Source organism: Apis cerana, linkage group LG12, assembly GCF_029169275.1.
Source record: "Apis cerana isolate GH-2021 linkage group LG12, AcerK_1.0, whole genome shotgun sequence".
Lineage (NCBI taxonomy): Eukaryota > Metazoa > Arthropoda > Insecta > Hymenoptera > Apidae > Apis > Apis cerana.
In genome coordinates, this window is record NC_083863.1 from 5,493,043 (window position 1) to 5,517,592 (window position 24,550).

The 24,550-nt window shown below is 37.6% G+C and overlaps 1 protein-coding gene and 1 long non-coding RNA gene across 20 annotated transcripts in view; one reads left to right on the forward strand and one right to left on the reverse strand.

The window, feature by feature from the left end:
- Positions 1–24,550, reverse strand: part of LOC107995510 (disks large homolog 4) — a 394,817-nt gene that overhangs the window by 133,282 nt on the left and 236,985 nt on the right. The gene's annotated exons all lie outside the window — the stretch shown is intronic.
- LOC107995515 (uncharacterized) overlaps positions 1–24,550 on the forward strand; it is a 119,439-nt gene that overhangs the window by 7,752 nt on the left and 87,137 nt on the right. The window lies entirely within an intron of this gene.

Genomic DNA, 24,550 nt, shown 5'->3' on the forward strand with positions numbered 1-24,550 from the left:
CCAAATGTTCTGAAACGTATTTTATTTGCGGTGGGACAAAGAGAGTTGGAGGGGGATAGAATCCACCTGTGAACCGACCACATCGTCATCCAATTTTCCACTCCACTATCTCGTCTCTACAGCGTGGAGATTTATATCCTGGAATTTGGTCTATGATCATTCACGTGATTGCATCTACGAAAATCACAAAAAAATCTAGGGAAACGAATCGATGAAACAATTGGTTGGTAAATTTTAATAAAATCGGGAATATTTTTTGTACGAATCCCGTAATGATTCGGTGCCAAGTATATTAAATGAAATTTTTCTAAAACCAAATAAGGAGAGCAACAAGATAATCGAATGATGACGATATCGATATTCACGTTTAGAAATAAGGGATCATAAATATTTTTCTGCAAATAAATCCGTAAAAATACGACGATAAAAATTAGCACGTAAAGATCAATTCGGGAAATTTAACGGGAGAAATTAATGTCAAGAAGATTCATTTCATCGTTAAAAATAAGTTTTATCACGTGTTATCCGAATTACCCACGTCATACGTATAAATGGGCGAAATACTTTTTTTCCTCTCTCTTTCTTTCTCTCTCGAAATAAACGTGTAATTTTAACCGGAAGCTCGTAATTCTGTTACGGTTCATTAAATCGTTGTAAATAATATCGCGGACTGTATAGACAGCTATTTTATCGGACGTGGAGGTCAACCAATGCCGGAAGTATAGGCGGTGGTCGGTGGGTTAATGTTCAACCGCCTTGTTAGATTTATGGTGGCAATATAGGCGTCGTGGAACACGTTGAACCGTTCGCGCCCCTGTGCTGGAAACTGATCCAACGCATTCGTTATGATACCCAGTATTCGATATGCGTTGAGAATTCCAACCTTTTCACTGATATATTGCTACCCTAACTTTTCACTAGATTTAAAGTTATAAGTTATAAAGTTATCAGGATGATAATTTACGGTGTCAAATATGTAAGAAATATGGCGATAAATTAGGTAAATTACGCGGAATAAGTGGTGTGAGGAGTGGAGGGGATATGGGAAGCAGAAACTTGTAATATCCTGAGAAGCTGAAAACGTTGAAGGTCTGTGGGATCTCGTACACCTCAAGGACAATCATGAGCCTCAAAATTCTGAAACTTCTCAACACTTTGGAATTTAGAGTATAGAATATTCAACAGTTTCGAGAGGCTTACACGAGATTTGGGATTTTATATACACACACATATATCAAATACTGAATTGTATAAAATTTCACTTTTGATAATTTCTGTATGTCGAATCGTGTAGATCTATTTGGCTATATCTAACAGAGTTTGAACCATTGTAATTCGTGTTGAATTGCATGAATCATTATCCAGATGTTCTGGTTTCTATCGTTTAAATTCATTTTCTATTGGTTTTCAATAATTTTTTATCAAGCCATAGGAAAAATAAGAATTGTCTTTATCTGATTTGACTTTAATTTCGAGCAAACAAACGAGATTAATTTTATCACGTCAGAGTAGCTACTAAATTTTTCTCCTTATCCTTTTGATTTGCATTAAGGAGGCAAGAACAGAGAGAGGTAAGGCATGTAAGCCTTCGATAACATATCAACGTTCCAACGTGCAAGGTGTAACGAACGCGATACAGATACGACGAGGAAATTATTCCCATGATGAGGGTTGCTACCTCTCAACCAGTTAGTATCAAAATCCCATTACGAGACGGAAGCTATGCCTCGAGCAAATTCGATGGTTCAGTCGGATAATATCGATATCAATTTCACATTGCTGAGGAAAAATAGAGTTGTACGGTTATATAAACTTGTTCACGTCGTCTTAGGGCATTTTGGAAAACGTTGCACTCGATAGAGAATCGAAAGATGTTGGATGGATAAAGAACGTTATTATTTCTTTCGAGATTTACATTTATTTTGATACTACTGTGCTTTGATTTCTTCTGTTATATATTTGCAACGATATTGTAGTTTATGCTTCTCTTTTAACTATCAAGCAAAATCACAAATATTACGAAATGATGAAGACAGAAAAAGGGAAAAAGGGAAGGAAATTATTGTTTTGGCGATCGCTGACAACGAGAAATTTAATCGTTTAACGGGGATAAATATTGCGTAAACTCGAATAAAAGGTTGGAATACTTGAGCCGAGGATGAAATGAAGGAGGGCGATATTGTTGTTTGCAACTGGAGAAGTTGCAGGAAAGCGATGTTTAATGAAAAACATTGGTTTTTACATTTTATTGCTTTATCTTCTTATACCTATACCGTTGTAAACCGTTGATATTTTCATTTCTCATTCGTATCAGGACTATCGCATCGAAATAACATAAATTATTTAATAATACGATATTAAATGTGTTTTGATTAAAAGATCAATGAAAGTAATTAATCTAACGACTGATAACATTAATCAGCGACGAGAAGGTAAGTGGATATTAATTGGACTTAGATGGGATACGTTTTTAACCATTGTACTTTTAACAGATGGATTCACAAAGGCAATCCTCTTCGCCAAGACTTAATTGCAAAGTTTCTAACTGAGAAAATTGGTACATTCGTAACTTTCGACAGCCACGGGGATGATACCTAAACTAACAACGCCCCCAACTTTTCTCGTTTGTGATCAACTTTATCCACCGAGTGCCTTGGTTTAATTGCAAAAATCTTATTTACATTACGCTCCATCCTTGTCCTTGAGCATCGCCTAATTTCATCGATTTCCAGTGAATTTATTCCAATTAAATCTACTCGATCGTCCTCATCAATATCACCTCTCATGGATGATGAACTCTTCAGTTTGATGCATAAAGTTATAAAAATTCTTCGATAATAAACGTGGATCCGTTTTTCATCATCGAAAGAACGACTTCCTGTTCTCTTTTATGGAACGCATAAACGGTTTCGAGAGGAAGCGGTGTCATAGTTGGAAGATATAAAAAAGAAAAAAAGAAAACATTTATCTCCTAACGACTTCCCCTTTTGCATTTTATCGACACTCTTCTACCTTTGCTTCGTTTTAAAAAGTTTTTAAACTCGTGAACTTGCATGCTTGACATAATATATGTGCTCCTCCCTCGTCGTTTATTCCATATCTATATATCATTTCACGGTATAAATTAAAGATCGAATATATCGTCAATAATTGTTCAATACGTCGGAAAAAAAGAACACAATCTTCGATTAATTGAGAGAGTCGCAAGATCGATCTTCAACAAGACGAAACGTATATAAAGGCGTATAAAAAATAATTTCTAATTGGAAAATTACATTACGAAGAAAGTCGTTTTCCCTTGGCGAAAAAACCGTCGAGATTTATTGGTAATAAAAGAAGCGATGACTATGCTCGAAGGACAGGGATACGGATCACCGGGGGAAGAGAAATTCACTAGGGGATGGGAGGATACGCGTTTCCCTCTAAGATAGCTAAACTTACGACGTACAACGTCCGCTAACTTCTAAGACCGCAATTTAACAGGTAAGGGAATTAGACGACGTACCCAGAGTCACTGGAAGGATAGAGCGTTAAAACAAGCCAATGGATTCTTCGATAATGTTTCTATCATTATTCGTACTATCGTTCATCTGAAGAAAACTCGTTCTCGTGCCATTATCTTGAAACAGGTAAAAAGATCGTTGTTGATAGAGACAAATAATGAGTTTTATTTTGAGCCATACGTAGAAGAAAAATAACATAATGGGGAGTATTAACGATCCAACAAAATTTTGTACAATTCTTATTATTAATCAAGTGGTTGCAAAGTCTCTGGAGGAAAATTCACCCCGTAAAAAAATAAATTTCTTGTTGCATGAGTGGCGTTGGGTAAGTGCTTCTCTCTGTTGTTGTTACGATGATGATGGTATTACAGACGTAAACGAGAACCTCGGAAGAAAACCATTGCAAGGGGAAACGAGAAATTCGTCGTAAATTCAGTTTTACAAGGATCTTAAGAGCTTGGCGATCTTGCCTGACCCACGATATGACGGCAGCTTAATTATGAAACACGCGGTAATAATTAATCGAAGTGGGAACCGGAGTGGCTCGCGGCAAACATGAAATTATTCGCGGGAAAATTATTAACGATCCCTATCTCGTTTCGACCACCCCTCTCCTCTCTTGTCATTCCACGTCTTAATTATATATAAGTCGTCTCCTCGGAAGTTCCGTCGTTGAACAAGTTGGTTGAACGCTTATAGACGCTTATAATTGGAACGCGTGAGAGTGATCGACATTATCGATCTATTATGCAACGAACTTCGGCTCGGGTTTGCCTGATAATTATGTGGGACGGTTTTATCAAAGGTGCCGCTTTGTAAAATTATTACTAAGGTCGGACGAGAGAGCGCAAAGAAACGCTTTTGAATATCAGTTCATTGGAAAAGAACAGTAAGAGTGTGTAACGAAGAGCGTTTCCAATTTTTTCTTTTCTCGTTTCTTTTTCTTTCTTTTTTTTTTCTTCTTCTTTTTTTTTTTTTTAAGGAAGGAAAGAGACAATCTTGCGAAAATCTTTGATTGATAGACCATTTTTTCCTTTTGAATTTTAAAAATTCGGTAAAGTAAATTTTTCCAATGTTGAAAGTTATTTTTAAGAAAAAAAATAAAAATAGGGAATAATTCGGTTCGAAGATCTTTTGGATTTTTCGAAATCAAGGAATATTTATTCGTAAGAAAGCGGTCGATGTATGTAATTTCTTTCAAATGAAAATATTTTGAAGAATGATATTCGATATTTATCTTGAACGAAAGAAAATAATAAAATACTCGTAATCGTAAAATATTCTGTTGCGTCTAACAAATCAATACGAGATTAGTCTCGAAGCAAGAAAAAAGGAAAGAGAAAAAGTAATATTTTTGTTCGTCGATGGTTTTATTCTAAAAGATCAAATCGGAGAAACAATCGAAGGAAGTTTTTCACGCGTATATATCTTCCAGGTTTGCGATTCGTTTCGCACGAAAGATCCATTATATCCGAATAGTCGAACATTGGTTCAGAATTATATCCGCTCCAATGAATTATTTCCGATTGGACGACAGAAATAATCCATTGCTGACTCGACGAAAATGAACTATTATCGTTTTTCGGGTTCTTCGTGATGAATTCGCCTCCGATCTCCGTATAGAAATCTGTCCAGTTATCGTATATTTTGCATTCGATGGAAATGGAAAAAGAAAAAAAAAAAAAAAGAAAATTGTTCCCACGAGACATTCAAGTTTGACGCTGTTGAAATATTTTTACGAATTATTTATTCCTGACGAATAAATGTTTTTACGATCCTTGATAAAGGCGACCGGTACTACCCTCTCTGATCAAAAATGTAATAGGGATTGGAAGGGTCGTTTTTTTTTTCTTTGGGTTTCGAAGGAAAAGCTCAGAAGGGTTGGTCGTTTCAAGTAAGGTATCTCACTTCACTTCGTTACCTCCATATAATTTTACCACCTTTTCGTACGTTTTTCCAATTTATTCGTCTCACTTTTACGTTCTTTGCGAGACGCAACTTTTATCCCATATCATTCATCCCTCTGAATATATCCATTTCAAATTCGTTTTCTTCTCGTTCGAGATTCAGAAAATAGAAATTGATAATTAAGCATAATTTTTTGATAAAATTTCTAAATTGTTTTGTAAATCTAAAAATTAGTTTTTGATCTAATTTTTTTATAATTTTTAATTAGAAAACTTTACAAGAATGCTCTTTTTTCCTCTCTCCTTTTTTTCCTCGAGGAAAAACAGAAGAAGAATTTTGATTTTTGTAATCTTTCGAACTCGGATTCCATAGTCAGGTGGTAATAACAATATCGTGTTCTCGGTTTTCCAAAAATTGAATTTTCATTTTTTTATGTATTACTTTTTATTCATGCAGTCAAAATTCGATTATTATTAAATAAGGCACAAAAGGAAATATTAGGCCAAATTCGTAGATATTTTTTTAATCGATTAATCGACTCAACGATCTAATACTTTAAATAACATAATATTTTTTTAAGAATTCGTAAAAATTTTTGTTTTCATCGAATATAATATAAACGATGTTTTATTGAATTTCGAAATTACTACGCTAAAAAATAAAAATTTGTTTTAAATCGGATAACCAAATTATTTATCAGACCTGAATATCGAATAGATAGAAGTGTACCGTTGCATATTTCAAAGTTCGTTGATTTAAAAGCAAAATATTAAAAAAAGAAAAAAACATCGTTTAGTTTATCGAGAACAGAGAGAAATTGTTGTTGGGCGAAAATTATTCGATAAAAATTATAACGGTCGAATATTAAACGCGAACAAGTCATCGCTATATATATCTCAATAATTTGTTATAATTTTTAACAGAATGCTCGAAATCCTACTAAACTCGGTCCAATAAATTGCACGCTAATTTTGTTTCTAATTAAAACTCATCCGTTTCGATTCCTGGTATCGTTCACTGCGTTCATTGAAAAGCGATACGTATAATTCATTTCTCTTCGAATAAAAACAAATGAATATTAATTTTAATTTTTCGTTTTCTGCAAAATTCTGTTGGCGATTAGCTCAACACTGTTCAATTTCCTTTCACCAATAAAGATATCGACTTCATTTTTTTTTTATAATAATTATCTCTATAATTCGAAATTCTATCTATAAAAATTCTTGATAGAATTTTCAAATTTTGATTTCGGTGATACATATTTATGAAAGCTTAAGATGTTCTTAAAAGATCACCTCGTAAATTTTCCGTCTGTTCTATGATATTTTATTTCATATATATATATAAAAAAGGATCTCTTCATTTTATAGCGAATAAATAAATAAAATTAACCTTTCCACGCTCCTCGCCATCCTGGAATAAAAAAAAAACTGATCTCTAAATTTCCAATAATCTTATACAGGATATATAATAAATATATCGATACTTGATGGAAGATCCAATTCTCTGAAATATTCTTGTAGAAAGAAAAACGGAATATATATATATATATATCTATTCTCCGTTTTGGAATTTATACAAGGGATCGTGCGAACAGTGGAGGGGGGAGGGAACACGTTCACGTTTCAGGTTCAATAAAATGAAGGGTCCAGTGTCATCGTTGCCTCGTCACTCGCTATCGAAGCGACGAGTATCCTTCCGATACCGGGTTTCTTTACGATTATGGAGAACCGCGGTTATGAAACGGGACGTAAAACTCTCGTTACAAGGACATCGAACCATTCCGGGTTGTAATACGTACAAGCCCCGCAACTTTCGTTACGCTCCTTGATTCCTTCCGCGTAAAGCTTCGTGAGAGAAGAAGAGAAAGAGGGGGGGAAGACCTTTCATATTTCTCGACGACACGACCCCTCTCTCTCTCTCTCTCTCTTTATCCTTTATCGATAATCTGATACGACGTATGACATATTCCTGGACAGAGTTGTAACGAGATATTTTCTTTCTCCAACACGTGCTCGTTGCCGCCGCACGTGTTGTGTTAACTCTTTTTACGATGAATTTGCCCGAGGAGAGAAACGAGTAAATTGTTAAGAAATTATTCTTTCATGTTTCACGAGCGTTCCACGGCGGTGTGTACAAGCTATATTGCTATAATTTATTGTCTATGAAAGGTATAGAAGTAATATGCATTAAAAAATTTTAATGATAAAGGATTCGCCATTTTTTAAATTGCCTCTTTTGAATCTCTCGCAACTTTATTGCGCTATTAAGATTTTAACGTCGCATCAATTATTTGTATGGTAATTAGATATTATTATGACGAGAAGATAATGTAACTGTTTTCTTGCATGGATTCTTTATCTTTCGCTTCTTTCCTTTTTCGGATCGTTTTTTCGTTTTTCTTTATCGCTTGCGCATAGAAGAAGTGTGCAGTACAGGATGAAGTCTTTCCATTCCTCTTCGCTCTCCAATTTTTCTTTTATTTTCGATGCTCGCAAAAAGAAAAAGAAAAAAGAAAGGAAAACAAAGAAGGAAAATTTAATAACATTTACACCGAATCAATGGAAGATTCTCCAATTGTCGGAGGGTATAAGGTATCGTTGATAAATCGTGGTCCTGAATCGAGGAACGATTAATTCTCCCGCAACATCGGTGAATTTGTCATCGTCAAGAGTAGCATTGAGACGCGTTAAGAAAAGCCGAAGACGAAGGGAGGAGGAAAAGTGGGACTCTCCACTCGAGCTTTCAACCCATCGCTCGCACGTTCTCACCCCTCTCGTGGCCGCAATTTATTGCACTCCACATTGAAATCCATCGACAATGCAACTAAAATAACAGGGAAAAAAAAAACAAAAAAAGAAAAAGAAACAAATAGCCAGAGTCGCGTATTGTTTCTTCGATTCGAGGGATGGTCGGTGCATGCTCGTTTTCTGAAATGATAACACTGGAGAATCTATAACCGTTAACGGTGTCGCGAAAAAAAGAAAAAAAAGAGACGGAGAATGGAACAATGAGAAAGATCGGGAAGCGCGCAACTCGATATTTTGTTGTCATCGTTGTTCCGCGAATGTTTTTTATTTTGGTTTATTGTTCTATCGATACACATCGAGATTCGTCCCGTATCTGGTGCCGCATTATTAGAGTTTTTCGTGGAAAATATCGAGCGAGATCGGTAATGGAGATTCGACGAGGAAATTAGCAATTAGCAATTAACTAAAACTCGCAATTTTTTTTAATCGCGTTTGGGACATCGATCCTGTCATTCGCCCGAATAAAATTCTTTCTGAGTAAAATTAACAAGTGTCGCCGGGAAAACAAAAGTGTTTCGTTGAACCACAGAGGGGGGCTTCGACCGCGATTTAAATAATTCCAATTTAAATCCCGTCACTTCTTAATCGGGCACGGAAGACGCGAAATACGCTCGATCGAGGTGAAGTTTAACACGTTTCAAACACGTCGAAAGGACGGCTCGTTCGATTAACGAAAAAATCCGACGATCGTTTCTAATAAGATTCTGTCTTAATTATCGTCGGGGGAACGATGTTCGTCGACTGATCGGCCCATAAAGCTTTCTTTTATCCCGTTAATGACGGGATAAAATGCAGACGACCTCTTTTCATCTCAGATCGACCAGATTTTCTTTAATTTCCATCGATGGTAATAACATTAGCGACGGGGAAATGATATTATTAGGTTGTCAAACGAACGATCAACTCTCATGAGATAATGATTTTATCAAAAAAAAAAAATGATAATCGAAGTTCCTCAACGAGGAATTAGAATTGTTACAATTAAAATCTTCAACAGATTTGTTCAAACCCTTGGTTTACTTCTTATAATTTACTCCTTTTTTAAAAATCATTTATTCCGAGAATCTCTCTGTACCGTTTAAACTTCCAATCCACAAATCAATTAGGCAATTACCTCGACTCGTTGGAAAATTTTACTTGTGAACCGTAATGTAAATGATTCTCGGAAAACACAATTTACAATTAATTGTCTTTCCTTTTGATCCTCTATACCCTTAAAATCGTAAAAACAAAATTTAAAGCAACAGTTATTATCGGGAGGAAAAACATCGCCATCAGGTTGATATATTCTATGGCGTATATCGCGAAAATATAGTTCTCTACATTCGCGATGCAGTTTACGCTCGGGCCGGACACAAAATGTTTACAATGTACAGTTTGAGCGCGGGGGGGATTGGCAATGTATGACGACACGCGGCCCAGCGCCATTTTCGCCCGTTTACCATGGAATGCAATTTCGTGCCGCACCGCCGGAACAACCTGCGCGACAGATTACCGCTTTGTTTGCCACTCCCGGTACTTCGAAACGCAATAAAGATCTCCGACGGTGTCGCGACGCTGGAATATATGCATATCCGTCATGGACGTCTGTGCGTCGCGAATCGGGAAACGATAACGTTCAATTACCTCGAAAACATTATGCGCGCCGCGCCACCTCTCTGTTCGTCTCTATTCCATCCGCGTCACTCACGCCGAGTGCGTTTTAATTAAATTTTTTCCCCAAGAAAGAAATCCTACGCGCCTATGTGACGCGGGGAGCGAAGCCCTCTTCCTCCGAGATTCTCGTTGCGAGTCGTCGAGAGACAATGTTTTTTGCATCGATAAAAGACAGGAAGAAAAAGAGATAAGAGCGTTTGTGAAATTTATCGGTAATAATCGGGAATCGTAGGAAAAAACGATCTCGCGTGAATTGTAATGGAATAGGAAAGTTGGAGCAGAAATATTCACGAATGTATGGGATAAGTATCTTCTTTATCATCAGTTTTCATCGAGAAATTCGATTAGATGGAGAGATTCAAACGTTTTCACCGATCCTTTGTATGTATTTCGTTGGTTGTTCCCAGCGTTCTCGAGTTCGAAAATCGAGGGGGAGAAGAAGTCTCGCGGGATAAAATTAATGGGTATAGTCGAGACATACGCTGCTGGTTACAATTATCGGGTAAAAACAACGAGCGGAGGAGATGGCAAGTCGTTAACCGACGCGAAGGGACGAAATTGAATTCGAATTGATTTCGAGCGGGAGAAGCGAAATTAAAAAACGAGATCGATTTGTCTTCAATTAGCAATGCCTGTCGGAGCGCGGTAACGAACGGTGCCAGTTCCTGCATGAATTTGTTGTTAACGGATACGCGGCCACTGTTAACCTGAAAAAAAAAAAAAATTGACGTTTCTCCTTTCCCTGGAAAATGTTCGACGACCAATAGTCAATAAATCACATCCTGCAAATCTAAATACAAATTGAATCAAAATTCAATCCCTTTTGTAACGAAAAATTCTATCCCGGATTTTCTACCTCCCCCCTCTCCGCCGTCTTTGATGTTTTTCAATCAATTTCAATGGAAAATTTTGAAAAATCCTTTTATCGCGCGGAGTTGTGAATCAACACTGTGGATACAAAAAAGATCGTGCTTTTTGACAGGCTCGAAAAAAAAGGAAAACGAAAAAACTCCCGTTTCCTCCCTCCGTTTATTTCCACAAATATACACAGAAGTCTCTCGTCGAAATGGCGCTTCTTTTTTTAATCCGCTAAAACGTAAACACACGTTTAGCGTGGACGGTGATAATTGTCTCCAGACTCCGGGTCTCGAATCCGGGACGCGCGATTCCCTCGTTCAATCTGGAGCGGCCAATCAAAAGTCAGGGTTGGACAAAGGGATGGATTCGGTGACCACGATGGAACTACCCGTGGTGCATACAATCAGGATATGCATTTACCGTGTATACAGTTTGTAACAATTTCATGGCGGATGATTCGCGCGCGAGCAGGTAACAACAACAAGCAGCAGCAGAGGGCCTTCGATGTAAATCGAGTTTGGATCGCACAAGGGCGGCGTAAAGGGGCGAAGATGAAGGGTCACCGGCGCTCGATCGAATTTCCGGGCTGAATGCTCAAAACTACGTATGTAACGGGAAGCACAAAGCTTCGTTATCACCGAGTATTACCTGCCAGCCCTCGAGATTGTCTCGTCCTGTTTCCCCCGGAGGGACACAGAAACGAGAGAGAGAGAGAGAGAGAGGGAAGTTAATATCGAGTACGATGTCTGTCATCCGTGTGAAATTCTCCGTTTCAAAGCCGCAAATCTATCATTGATAGAGGATAATGGTTAACGTAATGTTTCGTACCGAGATATTGATCTCGGGTAAATTGTGTCCGGGTATTCTTTCGAGAAAGAGAAAGAGGATAGAGGGAATATTATTTAGAAATGTTTGGATTTCTAGATATTTAAAATTTTTTTCGAATTTCGATGTATTCGTTTCATTCCAAATTTCCAAATTTTTATAAGTTTTTTTTTTCTTCTAAAGTTCTCAAAATTTCGAAATCTCTTTTTCGTTTCATAATTTTCATTGTATTCGAGTTTCTTTCGATTCGAACATTTTCTATAAAAGTTTTTCGTTGTAAATAAAGAAAAGGAAAAGGGAGGACAATTTCAAAATCTGATCTAAAGCGCCACTTATTTCGTGGGGAAACGCTTTAAACGTACTACTACATTATGAAACGACGCTGTAGGCTATCTCACCGGGGATCCTGCCACTTTAATTATTTAAATGCGATCGCGTTATTCGCTTCGTATGGTAAATTATTCAATCGCGCAAGTACCTCTTTTTCTTCTTTCGCTTGTCAAAACGAACGTGAAATTCGGAATATTTCAAAAAATCTTTCTGTATTGTACGATCGATCTTCTTCGCGAATAATTGAAAAAAATCTACAATTCATTTCGAATCGCATACGCGTCTTGTAAAAAAAAAAAAAAAATACGTGGAGAAAGTCCGTGAAAGAACTATACACGTATAGTGAACCTTCGCGCGAGGTAAGGTCACGAGGCAGTAGAAAGTATTTAAACAAACGAGACCAAAACGTAGTGTTTGAAGTTTGCATCCTCTTGTCAGTGCAAATAACTTTTGTTCCCCTCTGACCTTGGATTGTTTGACATACACCGTACCTGCACTCCTTGAATTCGTTTTTTATTTATACAGATACATAAAATAACCTTGAGATAACCTCCAAGAAACGAAAAGAACATTTCTCCTTTCGTCCACTTTATTCTTCTTTATTTAACCTTCCTATTTTCTTTGACAACGTAGTCTCTTTGACTAAAAGTACAGTCACTCTCCTGTACTTTTAGATTCTTTTAACTTTTCGCGTTAAATATATATGGCAATTATCATCACGTTGAATGGTCTGTGCTATCGAGGGATCGATTAATCATTTCGATATTGGATCCGATAATCGATTGGAATATCGTTATCTGGCGATAATGGAGATGTCGTTTGTATTAATTCAAAAGAAGAGGATGTTTCAAAGAATAGAAGAAGAATTTTTTCCTCTCTTTATTTTCGTATGTTATTTTTCTTATTAACACGCTCGTTACGTGCGTCACACATGTGTTATAAGTCCTTCGTGACTAAATATATCGTTTATTAATTTTCATGAAACGTTTTCGAGAAAAATAGTTACGTGCAGTACAAGAAACTAATTATATTTACTCTTTTTTCTTTTCTTTTTATTTAATCAAATAGATAAATAAGTTTTTAGGTTTCCTTTTTTTTCTTTTTTGAGCACCATTAATCAGTTTATCACCGAGAGAGAGAAAGATACGAGTGTCACTCGTTTCCCACGATTTCGCTAGTTCTCTCGAACAAACTTGGAACAAGTTGAAGCGGAAGTTGTAAGAGCAAATTCATGAATAACCTCGGCGGTTGCAACCTCGAACGAAGGAGAGGAAATCGGAGAGAAAGCGGGGAATAACATTGATCACATTTAGTACAGTATTCAACGGGCATCTCGTCGATGATGATGCTCTTTTCCAGTAGACGCGATCTCTCTGTCAGAGTTTTCTCCCCGATTCAACGCGTGTAATTTTCCACTTTTAGCTATTATAGATAGTCAGAAGTATAATTAATAACTGAACGACTCCGTATTAGTTGTATGAATATATATATTTCTGCCTCTGTTTATTCTCGATCGTTAGAATTTGTTTGCCATCGTTTCATTCGCAATTTTCAAGTCGCGTGTCACGCGATAATTTTTACTATTATAGGAAAAGCTTCGTATGGAGTGGCAAGTTTATTACAGAAACGCGGGTTTATAACACGAGTAAGAAAAACTATTGATTGTAAAAGTTTCTTATTCTTATGCAATGTTGATGCGAAAATCGATGGAAACTGCTACGAAGGGCCAACGTTAATATCGAGTACCCGCTATTCTTTTCCCTTTGAAAAAGTAGTTTCCATAAACATGACGCGCTACTCGGCAACTTTTTCCAACAACGAGTTTTCCTTCTCTCGTTTTTTTTTTTTTTTCTCTCTCTCGAGTTATTTATTTGACGCAGCTCAAGTGTTACATACTTTTTATGATATTATTATAGAGATATTAATATTCGAATGACGGAGAAAGATATCATCAACGAACTTGAGAATTCAATAGTTATTTCTGATATTATTGTATGATACGTGTGATCATCGAGGCGAGGAAAATTATCGATTGATTATCCGAGTTAGATTAAAGAGAATATATTAATTCTTAGAGGATACGCGGAGAATCTACGATAATAATTAGAATATTAGTTATAACTAATAATAGAAACTAGGAAAATTAATGGAAGTACGCGAAAAAAAAAAAGAATAAATTTTTTGCGATATTTTGCTCATTTTTAACCTTTGCACGTGCATAATTATTTAAAGTAATATTGCGAAAATAATTAGATGCGATAATATCTCCGCGTGAATAAATTACGTTAATATTATTATATTATGCTAAAAGAATTAACTTATCTTAGTAATTACAAGAACAAAAGGTCAGTTTGACCAGTCCCAGTGTTAATTTATATTTCTGTTGCTCGATCGATGCGAGGTAACGTAGAGATCATCTAGCGAATTTTTTTTTTTAATAAAATTTTGAAAAATTACCCCCTTTTTCTTCTTTCGTTTCGATATCGAGCGGAAATTTTAGGTAGCTTGCGGGCCAACTCGATTATCTTTCTCTCGAACGAACTTCGACTCGTACCACGTATTTGAAACATCGAACAGATTGGAACGTTGTCGAACGTTGAAAGGTGTTCACTGTAGACAGGGCAGACATTGATAGCCGACTAAACATTGTCGGAGAAATTCTCGAGAGACGCGGATTCTCCAATGATGCCTCGACTTATTCGAATGGAAACTTGTCTTCGAAACTTGTATCCACGTTGCTGTATCGTCGCTTTGGAACCGAATGCCGGATTTGCCGGTCCGTAATCCAAGTCGACGTTAGGCAAAATCACGTCGTAGTTTTCGTAACTTCGTTAAGAAACTTGGTTACGGAGGAAGGATATTTTCGTTCCGATTAATCGAATTTCGAAAAGAGAAAAAGTAAATAAAACGTTTTCACGAAAAACAAAAATGACTGGAGAAAATTCTTAGTTCCTTATTCTCATCCATCCGAGATCTTTCATTATTCTAACAGAACTCTAACAACGTTGCAACAAAACATATCCGCAGTGAATTATCGTAAAATGCATGCAACTTTCTTCTCTGGATATTTACTTTTTCGAAACGCACGATTAAATTGAAATATCGATATGGATCGAAAGAACAGCGCGTGAATATATAAAATATTCTAATATCCCAATAATTCCTTTTCAAATAAACTTCTCTCTCTCAATTCCAACAGCAACTTGCATAATTCACCACGCAACGATCCGAATATCGCATATCCACTCGCAGATTAAGTTCAGACCTTGCCGATATAAATTTTGAAGCGAGTCGAGCGAAACGAGATATCTCTCGATCCGACTTCGCGATAAATTCATAAAGCGCGCGGGAGGGGATCAATCGTTGCTGTTCTTCATCCAAAAAGCCGCGCGATGGTCGTTCTCTCGTGGTAATGCGCGTGCAAAATTTGTATCTCAGAGCGGTGGAAAAATTCGTGGAAAGCTCTCGTTGAATTACGAGCCACTAAAGAGGCTCCGCGTGAGTCGTTTCCACCCTCCAGTTACTTGGCGTTTTCTCCCCCTCTTCTTTTCTTGTTCTCGGACGGGCCATGCATTCCAGTTTGCAGGTGGAAAACGGGGGAACGAATTTCCTCCAAGAAAACGCATGCCTCCTCGGTAATGGATACATTCGCGGCGCAGCCCCTCTCTGTGTGCGCGATATTTCGTATTTTACTTTAATTCCGGCCAAGTTTACCGCCGCGTGGATAAAAGGAGCCAATAGTTCGCTGCAAGCGTCTTCTCTTGCCTTCCCTCTTCTTCTGTTTTCACGAGCTCGAGCGCGTATCACGAAAACCCTTAATAGCTAGCTGGTTAGATGAAACATTTTCCATAATTCCTGTGGAGTTAAGAGGCAGGGATAGGTCGTTTGCTGGGAGAACCTTTTTTTGGGGAAAAGATTATTTTTGATTAAATTTTTGCAAATTTGTATACGTGCATGTAAATATATTCGACTCGTTGTTTTTTTCACAACAATTTAGAAGCGGAAAGTGTAAAAAGTTTAAAGATTAAAGATTCATTAATCGATAAATGCGTTTATAAGATTATATGGTGATTTTATTAAACAATCGAGTAATAAAGATTTCTATCTTCTAATTCTATTTTCCGATCACCAATTTCAAAGGAACGATCCTTCCAATTCTCGGTCAAAGAACGGTGTATCATCGCGTGATAATGTTATCACGATGCAGATTCGAACTCGAAAGTTCAACCATCCGTATTTTAAGGCGGACCGCATAGGATGTCCGGTTTCCAACTAATTCGATTACAAAGTGAACTTTGAAGTTACTGAAACGTGCACAATGAAATCTTGGCGCTTCTTACACGGTACACCGTTAAATGTTAGTTGTTCGCAACATTTTCATTGATTCACGTTTGATCCTTTTAGTATCAAGAGGCCATTTCAACGCGGTATCGATACTTTTTTTTTTTTACGAGGTTAACGCGATCTAGGGGAAAAAGTAACCTAGTTCCATAGGAAACTGCCATCAATGTCGAAGGGATGCATTTTATATGGCCAAGTTTGCAACGTTTGCACGATGAAAAGCCATCCTTCCGATCGTGTGGTTAAAAATTGTAGCTGGTATTTAAAAAATCAATAACTCTTTTTTTGATCTCGATTTCGTAGACAACTCTTTTCTCTTCTTTTTTTTTTTTGGACAAGTTAGATTATTTGTTTAATCTTTCGATATGGAGCAGCATTGCATCGTGGTAAATCCAATGATTCCCATAAAGGAAACGTTGCGGAACTAAGATGATTTCAGAGCTTTAATGGAAAGCTCCTTATTATTATCTGTTAATTCTGCATGTTCTACCTATTCGATTTATGGAGAGATATTGCAAATTCTCTCTCTCTCTATATATATATATCGATCGTTTATGTACATCAACATTAATCTCTTTAATATCGCAAATAATTCCTTTTTCGTTACATTTTTTTTCTAGATAAAATTTTATAAAATTCTGCCGTAAAATCGTTATTTAAAACGAATTAAACAGCTTTAACAAGATTTTCAGAGCGAATCGCTCTCGACCTTGGACAACCCGTTCTATAATTTCGTGTACAACCAGATGCTTCGCGGTTCCGTCCATTTGCTCTTAAAGCCGGTTGAATTTGCACACACGCCCGTGTCTTATTTACGGAGCTCAAAGCTAACAACTTTTCCTAACGTTACGGAACATTAGGAGCACGTACGTCCGCAAAATACGAGCGTAGAATTCCATTAATTCCCATTCGCGCCATTCTACACGGGGGACCGTTCACCTCTTAAACCCTCGGTAAAAACGCCTTTTTGAATTTCAACTTGAATTTATTTTATCGTGAAATTCTCCAATTTCTTTGGCAGAGCCGAGTTCAAAACTTTGGAATCGTATTTAATTTTATCGCGGGACGAAATGTTCAAGTATCCTTTATCCACTGAATATTTTAATTGTAGTAAAAGCATTATTTTCGAACGGATAATTTATCAATTGGAATAAAAAAAATTGTGGACAAATTAACGTGAATAAAATTACCAATATTTTTCAAACATTCGACACCAATATTTCGAATAACATATTTTGCAGATATCGTGCTTGTTTTTAACCTCATAAAGATCCATACTTGAATCAGATTCGTAATATTATATCGTTATCCTCCTCTTAATGCAAAGGGATAACTATTCCTTTATGAAATTCCGATAGAACGCTGCGATCGACAACGATTGATGATCGAAAGTAATGTTACATAATTCGATATCCCATCCCCGGCTCTTGAACGGTCGATTTCCATCGAGAAAGAAGAAGCTGGCTTGGATCAAAGGCGGACACGCGAGCGTGTACGGCGTGTATGTATACATATCGGTCGTCCCGTTCTGCCTTCTGATGCAGATGACGTGCAGATTAGTGGCTGCGCCAGAGGGTTCTTGCTTTGAGACATCCGGTTAAAGGCTCTTCTTCCTCTCCTCCTCTGCCTCCTGCATTTCCGGATAATTTACATCGTGCAGTGCTCCCTCTGTCGTGCTCACCGCTACACGCATACGTGTCTGCATATGTATGTAAGGATCAGCTTTTGGATCTCTTGCTCGTACATCAAATCATCGACACGTGTGTTGAAACCGAATTAATTTGATACAAAGTAGAATCATATGTACAAAGCGGTTTATTGGAACGTGTCCAAGTAAGGAGAGATATATGTACGAGATGTTTTTTTCTTGATCTTGCTATAATTTATCGCAAATCGTTATACGCGTGTGTTTTACATCGCATTTATGACGAATGCTTGTCAGAGACGCGTTGAAAGGAAAGATATATGAGGTGTTCGTTAAACTAAAATTGGGGGAGGGGGTGGAAAGTCATTCTAGCGAAAATTGGGTCTGTTGAAGATGAACGTAACAAAAGAATAAATATTCGCGAGGGAAAAAAGGAAAAAAAGAAAACTGGGAATCCGACTATTATTTGTTCACATTTGTTTTTGCGGAAGACACTCCTCTGCGCTGCCCTTTCATTCCTCCGCGAGCTTTGTTCCCGCTTACATTCGCGCGTTCCGTGCTCGTTGTTGTAAACTTGTTGAATCGTTTGCTACGTGCACAAACAAACAGAGGGTAGGAGAACATTTTAAATAACTCTCACGAGAACTTCAATCAAAGACCTCTGGCGGCTTTTGTTTTAATCTAAGCCTCGTTTGCACGGCCGTTTGTATTCTTTATTTCATATTTGTGAGGAATTGTGCCTCGACTTTTGGTCGCTTTTGTTCTTCCTGCTGTTCTCTATATAGTTACTCGACCGATGTGAATCACGCTTCTGTCTCCAAATTGTTAATTGCTAATGCTGGAATTACTGATCTGTACTAATTGCTTTTATTTTGGGTGAAATTTTGGATTTTTAATAAATTACGATGGAATTATCTCGATTGTTGATTAAAATTTAGGGAAAAAGGGAATATAAATCTTTTGATATGATTTAGGTAATGTTTCATTTCAACCCTTCGCTCTCCATCATCGTTATTAATTGCCACCCTCAATTTCGACTAATTACGTTTCACGAACTACCAGGAACGATCTATCTTTCTTTTCGATGTCTGTCTTCTTTCATAATCTTCGTTTCCTTATGATAAATTTCTTCGTTGGATTTATTTGAAGACGAAAAAAAAAATCAGTTTCTAAATTCTTAAATTTCTTTCATTTTAATCTTCATTTTTTTACATTTACAAAAAGAAAACTGGAATTATCGAAGATTACGTTAAGGAATCTAAGAATTTATATAGATCTCCAATTTTTAAAGGAATAATTACAAGTTCATGAGAAATATTTTAAAAAAGTATTAGTATCATAAATCAAAATAGAAGTCTATCCGTAAAAAAATCTTTTCAAAAAAGAAAGAAATTAAGCGAAGTGACTAAGATTGAATATAATGAGATTAGAAGGACAAAAGGACGCGAGTTCGGTAACACTGTCCGATTCTTTCTTCATCGAGGCATCGATACGATAAAAACAGAGTCGAGACACGAGATCAAAGAGAACTCGTTAATTTAACAGCTTGTTTCCACGGAAAATTCATTCGGTTTCTAATTGAATGCACGAGTACGAGTTCTTTCAGGGAAATAGATCGAACGTACAAAGGGGAGCTGCTTGCCTCGAAAATCGAGCCGGTATAAATAAAACTCGATCAATGTTAAAAGAATGTTTGAACGGGATACGTTTTATTACGCGGGACCTATTTGTACCTTTCGAGCTCTTTTATATGCACGCGGGTACACAATGAAATTGCAAATATTCTATTTTAAGATTTTACTCGACAATAAGTATCCCAGATTCTGAGAGGATAGGACACTTTCTTCTTATCTCTTTCCATCGAGCAAATAGTTAAAAAGTTCGTTTTGAGAGAAATTTTAAATTGGAGAATTAATATTTTCAACACTTACTTCGAATCAAAGATTCAAAGTCGTTATTACAAAAAAGGGACCGTCTATTATAAAAAGGGATATCGTGTTTCCTAATTTGCGATCGTAGATATTTCATATTCCAATTCTCCGAAAACGTTAAATCCCTCCTCGTTTCCTACTTTTTGATCCTTTCTCTATTTCCGCTCGATTAACCGCACAAAGCCTATATAAACCGCGATAGAAATTAAAAAAAAAGGAGAAGAAGAAGAAGGAATAAAAATTAATCCCCCGCTACAAGATTATAATCACGGCAAATTTTAATCTTTTCCCTTCTTGAAAACATCGCGTTTCGTTCCCAGAGAAAACAGGTTGAATTCCGGCGTCAAACAGGGTAACCACCCAGGAAAAGCCTCGACTGTCCCGACGGTACGCCACGGTGGGCAAACAAATTTGTACACGGGTGCGCCGCCGTTTAAATCGAGGGCGCGTTCATGCGTGATCCCACCCTCTTGAAAACGATTCGATGCCGCTTTGGCAAGCGGAAGGGTGGCGATCCCCGAACCGTATCGATCAAACGATCGTTCCACGGATATTCCACGCAAGGAATTTATTCCCGCGGCGACATTCGGATGTCGGTTGTTTTAAGCGCATTGCGGTATTTTCCAATTCCACGGATTCGATCCGAGTATTGTATTGAATTGCGTTCGAGGAAGAAGAAGAAGAAGAAGAAGAAAGGAGGAAGATGGAGGGGGAGAGGATGCGTGGGTCGTGTCGTGCTTTGTCCTCGTAACCTTGGACATCTCGTCTCACGAATAACTGGAATCGGGGTCAAGAACGAGCGGCCGGGATCGAATTAATGTAATTGCGCGACGAAAATCCGGAACGGAGAGGGGTGAATCGGTGACCTTCGTTTCTTTTCTCGTTTGCGAAGAAAGGCTCTCGTAGGAAAGGAAGTCCAATTAATTGATGACTCTTGATATCCGCCCGAGTTAACGAGGATCCCGCGGCAAGTATTTTTCTTTTAAAGCCCGTTCAGAAAGGCGTAATTAAGGGGAGGGTCGTTCAGATTATGTGTGTTAAGCACGACATTTTTCAAGATCGGCCTGGGAATCAGGCTCGATCCTCCGTGTTTCACATGTTCCGCCTTACGTAATCGCTTTGCGTGATCTCGCGCAATATTCATTACATAAGTCAAGTGAGTTTTACAATCATGTTAAAAGAGGATGTGATATTTTAGTAATATTTCTGTCGCTTTATATAAACGATCATTTTGTTTAACCTTGTTGCAATGGCGCTCTTAGCCATTTCGCAAATTTACATAATGCGAAAAATTGTGAAAAATATTCATTTCAAATGTCCAATTTTAATTATTGTAATTGCACATCGAAAAGACGTTTTATATTCGAGATAATTTTGCGATCACAACATTACACGCGCGCGCGAAATTAAATACTCTATTGGGAGCAATGGCGTAACAAATGGTCCCAATTAGAATTATAAATCACGCGAAACGCGCTTTCAAATTAAATAATACTTTTTTTAAAAAGAATGAAATGCAATTCTACGTATTTATATGGAAAATTTGATCGTGAAAATTTCATAAGGGATCCCTATGTTGCCTATATTTTAAGCCACTCGAGATCGTGTTCTCGAAGCGAAGTGCAAAAATTCGACAATCCAATGAGAATTTGCATTGCGTAGACATTTCCAGAGACCGATAAATCGGTGCTTGAAGCGAGGTCGACACGAGTAGTACACTTGGAAACTTGGCAGCCCTTGGTCGGCCTCTCGTCCCTCCACCTTTTCCACTCTTTTCAACCCCGACTCCTCTTTTTCGACTCCTCTCTCGGGCTTGAAGCGGCACGAGACGAAAGGCAAATACTCCTTTCTGCTGTCGTGGCAAGGACGATTTTCGAGAGTGTCATAGTTCCTGATTATCTTTGATCTTCGACCTTATCGAGGACCGTGTCAGCTATTTCGATTCTGATTCTTTTGTAACGAAACGTTCCTCGCGATCCCCTTTTTTCTCCACGCCTATTTATAAAAGTCCAGGTTTGTCCAATTTGGATGTAATATCGAATAATTGGGAATAATTTTTATGAATAATTAATGATCGAGAAATCGTTTGGTTAAGAGAACTGTGTGGGTGGTTTCGAGCAGAAAATGAAAATTATTAAATCTAATTATAACGCGTATGAATAAGAAAAAGTTTAAGATTCAGTGATTTTAAATTTACATATTCGAAAAGTTAACTTTACAATTTTCGAACTTTTTTCCAAATTAATTCGTTTGAGAAAATTTTTGAATATAATTTCCAATGTAAAATTGTTTGAAAATAACATTTCAGACAAAAAAGCGATGTATTATTTAAATAGTTGGTTGTTCAACTAATGCATTCACGCTTAAATCCGTCTGAAGAGAGAGAATTTATTATATGTGTTTTGTTTTGCATAGCAAATGTAGTAGCGATCTTGCTGTTTAATACGGTTAAGCTAGTTTAAATACTATTATCCTTCAACTGTGTCTGTTGCGGCAATTATAATGACACAACGTCATGAGACACAGACACGACTAATCGCATAACCTAGTCGAAAAGCACTTCGTTATTATTAAAACTTTCACTAACTCGGTCCTCATCGTTTATATCTTCAAAGTCGTTGAAGCTTTACCTTCACCGACCAAATTTTTTTCACAAGGATTATTAGGAGAAAAAGCCTTCCTCTTAAACTTCAAAAACTTGTCAACTATCTCACGCGATTGTTTTGACAATCGTAGTATTAACTTAATAATTCGATATCTGTAGCTAATCTCCGTTTTTTCTTCTTTCTAGCTTCTGCTCCCCTGTGGCAATACCGATCGAATTTTAGCTCGTTAATTTCAAAGTTCGAGGAAATTTTGAATGTACGAAGCTAGCTGATAATCAATTTTTAGATATCCATGATACACGCGTTCGAATAACCAGTTATTCGAATAATCAAACTCGAGATAATCGAATAGTTGTTTGAACAACTAAAACTTCGTAGATAACCCGTTAGTTGAACGATCAAACTTTGGCCAATCAACGAATTCATATATAAACGACATTGCAAAATAACGCGAAACGTTCTGATTATTCTGTCTTTCGACTACTCGATCATTCTGCGACATTCCTTCCACTTTTACACGCGACACGATCGATCGAGTTCTCTCACGATGGCCCTCGTACATTCGCATAACTCTCTCTCCGCGTTTTGAGAGTCGTGGAACCGCGGAATCCGTATGGAGAGGATCGTTGAACGAGTGGCGTTTAATCGGGCGGGATTGGGCCAACGCGGAGTTGCGGAACTAATTAAATAGGGAAGCGGCGGTAATATAACGCGTTACGAGTGCTCGTGTCGCGGGTCGCAATGATGTGTTAGCGGCGGCAGCGATGCAATGTCAGCCATCGTTCCATGCCCGAACAATGGAACGGCTCGACCACTCGAATACACGCCGATATATTTCAGCATTCGAGGACCGACTCGAAACGGCGAGTCATCCACGATTGAATTACGCTAACCGTGACAGGGAAATATCCTCGATTCGAGGAGCCGTTCCCTCGTTCGAGGAGGAGGCTCTCGAAAGAGAGGATCTGATCGCTCGCTTTTTAGTTCGTCGCATAACTAATTAAACGAGATTTTTTTTTCTTTTTCTTATTTGATGAGGATTGTTGCGACGCGTCTCTAATATTTTTGTCGATTTCAGATACGTTGTACGAGTTCACTAAATCGAATGATTTTCAAGAGGATCGGAAATTTTGAGTGACTACTTTTAAAATCAGTCTCGATAAATCTGTGATACGTACAATTTTCCGAGGGGGACGTTAGATTGTGGAAAATAGAGCGCAAGTTTCTCGAGGAATTTAACGAGCAGAGATAGAGGTAGAGCAAAGTTGGCGTGAAAAGGAGTTTCAGAGTTTTTTAACCGGTGACAAAAGCGGACGAGATAGCCGAAGGGGTCCCGAAGATTTCAAGTGATTTGAAACGTTTGAAAGGCTTGGCCGAAAGGCTTGGAGGGTCAGAAGTTCAGAAAGATCTTGGGAATCTCTTGGGTCATCGATACAACTCTCGACATCTTTAAGTCTTTCGATACTCCGAGTTCTTGGGTTCCCAAGAACGCAACGGGAATCCCGCAAATCCTTCCACCCTGTGAAAGTCTTCTTTTCCGTATTCAAAGAGAATCTGCATCCTCGATACGAATACGCTATATTCCGGTCACGCGTGGAATACGGAAATCAAGGATTAATGTAATTTTACCCGTCGTATCGCCTTGTTCTTTGACAAATTTGTTCATTTTACAGACGGGGGATGTTAAGAATTTTTGTAAGTCGGATGGAATCGATCCTTCGAAGCTATTCTCACGAATCGAGGTTCGAGTATTTTAATCGAACAAAGGTTAATCGATAAAGTTAGGCGAGGATCGAAGATGCATAACGTTTAAATGAGTTTACAGTTGAAACGTAACTTGTAACACGTGCAACACTCGTCTGTAAATGGAGGCGGCGTTTATTCCACACCGTGGAAACAAGCACTGCTAACGAACTTGCCGTATGTTTCGCGTAGTCTTCCGTTCGTAGTTGAGTAAATATGTGGTTTCGCTGACTCGCCGCATCGTCTATTTCCTTCTCGAATTGATGGCGTTACATTTCGAAATGTTTTAATGGATTATTACGTCGAGACTATTGAATTTGTCTTTTTCCTTTTTGTTTCTTTTTTAAAATTACAAGGGATAATTATAATAAGATATCGTTGAAAATTATCGGGA